Source organism: Octodon degus, unplaced genomic scaffold (assembly GCF_000260255.1).
Source record: "Octodon degus isolate 3935 unplaced genomic scaffold, OctDeg1.0 scaffold00082, whole genome shotgun sequence".
NCBI lineage: Eukaryota > Metazoa > Chordata > Mammalia > Rodentia > Octodontidae > Octodon > Octodon degus.
In genome coordinates, this window is record NW_004524658.1 from 8,248,153 (window position 1) to 8,253,266 (window position 5,114).

At 43.6% G+C, this 5,114-nt stretch overlaps 1 protein-coding gene across 2 annotated transcripts in view; it reads left to right on the forward strand.

The window, feature by feature from the left end:
* Nucleotides 1-26: 26 nt before the first annotated feature.
* Lypd6 (LY6/PLAUR domain containing 6) overlaps nt 27-5,114 on the forward strand; it is a 169,268-nt gene continuing 164,180 nt past the window's right edge. The window contains exon 1 of one of the 2 annotated variants that reach the window (XM_023721419.1): nt 27-88. The gene's annotated coding sequence lies outside the window, so the exon portion shown is untranslated. The remainder of the gene's footprint in view (nt 89-5,114) is intronic. The other variant, XM_004636651.2, reaches the window with a different exon arrangement.

A 5,114-nucleotide genomic window follows, 5' to 3' on the forward strand; every position in this document is an offset into this window, starting at 1 on the left:
GGCCGCGCGCCGGCGGGCTCCGCATTGCACACTCCGGGGCGCTGCAGTGTTTGTGGGATGGGGCGGCCGGGACCCGCGCGCAGCCCGGGTAAGTAGGGGCGGGCTTCCCGGGAGACTCGGAGGGCGACGCGGGGGAGGCGGCGGCCCGCCGAGGGCTGCGGAGTCGGGGCACCGCGGGCCCGCGCTCTGGGGCTCTGCTGGGATTGCGCGGAGGGCGCCCTGGGCTGCCGGGCAGGTCGGGGGGCGTGCGCGCGTGTTGGCGACCGGCGCGGTGGGGTGATGGAGACGGCTGGAGCCGCCAAGTTCAAGGCTGCGGGCAGCCGCTCCGGCGAGGTCGGCGCCTGCTGGGGCCGGGTGCGTCCACGGGAACTCAGCCCAAGAGTTGGGGCAGCGGTGGCAGCGCCCACAGGTTGCTGCGGGGGTGAGGGTGGGGGTCGCGCTGGGCCCTTCGATCTCCGCTCTGGCCGGCGGGGACCGTCCACTGAGGGAAGGGGCGCTTCGCCTGGGCTGGACTTGGCGGCTGCTTTCCTCTCTGCTGGCTGGTTCGGTTGATTCCTACATGAAGCCATCGATTCCAACTAAACCTCTGTATGGGTGGTCAGTCTCGCTCAGTGTAACCCCACACACTGCCCCACCACTTCCGCCCACACCCCTTCCCCAGTCCCCTGTCTCTCTCCTCCCACGTAGACTCCACTCTTGCTTCACTGTGGGGTCCAAAACTTGATGTTTGGACACGGTTGCATCCGGAGTGGTCCCAGATGATCATTAGCGCCTCAGTCACTCGCCATCCTAGCAGACTCCAAGTACTTGTTTTAATTCGGGGTGTTGCGGGGAGCCGGACACACCTTCGGAAGCACGAGTGTTGTTGAAACGGCACTGACCTCCCAGAGCACATGACAAAAAGAATGTTAAGCTGCTCCCTCTGGTAACCTACCCAAGGTGTGACCTCCAAAATTCAATTTTCTTTGTGGGAGGCACGGGAGCTCAGATTCTCCAGAGAGAAGCTTATTTCTTGTTAAATTGACTTGCAGTGACATACACTGTGCTGTGGCTCTGGCCAGCCACTGCAGATGCCTTGATATTATTAGAGCAATTCCCTTAAAGCCATTACATTTTCTTTCCAGTGAAAGGAACTCAAAGTAGCTGTTTAAAATTTCAGGTCTGCGCCTTATTTCTCGAGGAGGCTTGAATGGTTACTGTATATGTGCTCACGTGTACCGAGTTTGCAAAAGATATTTGTGCAATCGTCCATGAAATGGCGTAATGCACATTTAGGTTAAACCCATTTAAATGTAAAGCATCTATCGGTTTTCAATTTTAGTTTCCACCTCAACCAAAAGCGCTAGAGTGAAACTGGACTGAAAGAGAGGCCTCCTTGTTTAAACAGAGCTTTATAGCACTAGTCCTGGAAGCATCCAGTAAGTGCTCTGAGCTTACAGGAATACAAAGCCTGCTAAAAATTGGTTCCTTGGCTTAGAAATATCACAATGCTTCCAAACCAAATAGGTAGACACAGTTCATGGGGCTACATTTGGAAGCTGTTGATAGACTGTAAGATGAATGTCTTTAGTACAGAATGCATAAATGGGGCTAATGCTGGGCAAGCAATATCAAATAAAAAACATACCGTAGGCTGTCTATTTTATGTAGCACATTGAAATTTACTATGAAAGAGTTTTTTTTTTTATCATCCCCACTGTACAGGTGGAACAACCAAGGCCCACAGAGATTGATTTTTCCAGGCAAATAGCAGAGTTTAAATTCACATGGTTTCTAAATTCCTTCCACTCACCTTCCTATTCTTTTTTTTTTCTCCTTCCATTTCTTAATTTCTTCATTCTGAGTTACAGCTTTAGTGTTTGCCTGTTTCTGTTTTTTGAACCTCTTTTTTCTGTTCAACTCATCCTTTCAGGGACCATTGTGTGCTACACCCAAAACACTTGGTCTCTGCTAAATTTCCCTACAAAGCTGTAGACTGATAAAGGTAAGGAGAAAGCTAAATCTGATTTAAGAGACCACCCTTTTCATTATATTATTTTTTTCTAGTAAGTTGTTAAAGATGCAAGTACTGAAAGCCACGAAGAGTGATGTCCTCAATGGACAATAGAGTTTCAGGAAAATTGAGTGAGGCAGTGGCAGGAATGTTTAAGAAATAAGCAAGACTCCTACTTTATAACCACAAAGTTCTCATTTGGTCTCTAACAACGAAGACTTAAGTGAGTACTTCACTAGTGTTACTCTTATTTTCTCTCTCTCTCTCTGTCTCTCTGTCTCTGTCTCTGTCTCTGTCTCTCTCTCTCTCTCTCTCTCTCTCTCTCTCTCTCTCTCTTTTGTAGAGCCAGGAATTGAACTCAGGCCCTTGCGCTTGGCAGGCAAGTACTTATTCAACTGAACTATCTCCCCAGCCCCTCTTATTTTTCAAATAATTGATGCAACAGGTGACTTAAATAAACCAAGAAAAAAGGAAAGAAAGCACCCTTTTTTTTTTTTTTTTTTTTTTGCAGAACCGGGGATTGAACTCAGGCCCTTGTGCTTGCCAGGCAAGCCCTTATTCTACTGAGCCATCTCTCTGGCCCCAGCACCCATTTTTTAAAAGTCCAGGAATTTTTATTAACTAGTATACAAACAAGAAGAAGATGTGGACTGAAAAGAAATCACATTTGTACTTGCATAGCTAGCAATAAGAAGCTTATAGTTATTTGCCTCCCTGGTTATTTATTAAAGGACTATCATTTGCATATCCTTCCCTGGGAAGTTATTGCTCACAATATGTATTTGTGACATGGGATAAAATTTATTAAGATAAGTGGAGCTAATTTTGTGTGCATTAATGTGGGTAGGTGTTGAATTTATTAAGTCATAGTTAGAGTGTGGGCTTTGGGTTAAATCTTGGCTTCACATATAATGTGCAACTACAGAAAATGTTGAACCTCTGTTTCAGTTGACTTCTGTGTGACGCATGAGTAGTGTACCTACCTCATTCAGTTTTTCAGTTTATTCATGCAACAAATGTCTAGTGATTTCTCAGTGTGTGGCAGCTGTATTCCGGATGCTGGAAGTTCGTGAGCATATTCCTTGCCAGTGAAGTTCTAGGGTAGCACCTGAGATCTAGTGATGTAATACATGTGAAATGCTTAGCATGCTCTTAGCAAGAATGACTTGATGGTAGCTGCTCATATGATGCATTCATTCAGGAAAGTTCACAGAGTGACTACTAGATACAGCATAGATTGGAGCATATAATGAGAGCAATATACATTTTAATTCAGTTCAGTTCAATTCAATTCAATGTTCTAATGGGAGGGGGACTCCAAAGAAATGTCAAATACAAAATCATTCTTCAGGGCTGGCCAATAGCTCAGTGGATTAAAGCACCTGTTTAGGCAGATTCAGGGACCAGGGTTCAATCCCCCGCGTGCCATGCTGGCTCTGCCCCTGGGGCATGATGAAAGGGCAGCTGAGACTGGGTATGGTGGTGTGCAGCACTTGGGAGGCTGAAAACAGGAGAATCACTATGAGTCCGATCTGTGTAGTGAGATTCTGTAGACCCTGTACTAAATACATAAAATAAAAATAAAAATAAAAATCATTCTCTAAAAAGGAATGTGATATTGGCATATTAGGGAAAAAATACTTGAAAAAAGTTCAATTTCTATACAGAAAGTGGGGAATCCAATTGAAGAAAAAAAAGAGAGAGAAAAGGTCCTGTGCTTACACTCTTTTAAAACACTAAATTCATAGGGAAAGAATAAAGGAAAGAAAAAAAATGCTTAGATATGTATAATAGAAAAATAATATATGAAGGGTTATGTTATTAGATTGAGCCTTTATAAGGTTACAGATCCTGTGCATGCTAGAATGAGGTACCCAAAAAGTAACTGAAGGGAAAAGTCCTTGCAGTTGGTTTCTCAATAATGAAAGATAAATATGTGAAAGGAGGATTGTGGAGCACTTGGCTTGCATTCTACAAAACATATGCTCAGAATAGAGATAAAACAGAGTGTAAATGAATCCTATGCTTCTGTTTTTGCTGAGTAATATTCTCACATTCAGTCTTTCTCAAGCATTACACACACCGGGGAGGCAATAGATCAAGAAGTGGCAGATGTTCAGTGTACTCTAGACCTAATCAACAGAGGAAATACAGATAAATCACCAGCACCGGAAGGCTTTCACCCATGTGTATTGAGGAAACTCAGTGTGTTAGTGGCAGAAACTTGGGCTTTTGGTGGGACATTCCCTAGTGTCCTAAGAGTTCTTGCCAAGGAAAGGATTTCAGGAAGGATGCTAGGCCCATCAAATGTGACCCACATTCATGTGGATGATGGGGAAATAAGTATTCACAACAAATAGATTATAGTAAATGACTTGCTTGGAGAAAAGAGGAATAATGTATTTGAGTTAAAGGAGAGAATGTATCTCCTGTCCCAGTGTTACAGAAGATGTACTTTTAAAATCTTTCAAAAAGCCTAATCAGGTAACAAGTCCCAGTTTCCTCTCTATTCACAGTCTTTTGTTATGAATGGGAAGCTGGCCAAGAAATATAAAACAAAAGTGGAGATCAATAGGTACTTCTGAGTAGACAAATAGGTTCTTCCAGGAAGTAGTTTGGAGGTGGTCTTACTTACCACTTCTACAGATGTTTACAGATAAGATGCAGCCCTTATGGGTTAGTAAAAACCAAGCTGCAGAAGTTGAACTAAGGAGTGTTTTAAAAGACAGGCTAAATGGGAAGAAAAGCAATAGAAGATTAAATCAAAACGAAAGATTGAAGATAAATGTACTTGGAAAAAGTAATTCAAAGCATTTATAAGAGATGATTTTTTTTTTTTTTTCTGGAACCAGGGATTGAACTTATGTCCTTGCGCTTGCCAGGGAAGCGCTTATTCTGCTGAGCCATCTCCCCGGCCCAAGAGATGATTTTCAATTCTGTTCCCATCAGCATATAACAAAACTTGCTACTATTTCTTAGCTGTCTTAAAAAAAAATCTATTAGGTTAAAGTCCATGTTAAAAAAAGGTAAGAGGGCTGGGGAGATAGCTCAGTAGATTAAGTGCTTGCCTGGCAAGTGCCAGGGCCTGAGTTCAATCATCGGTTCTGCAAAAAAAAAAAAA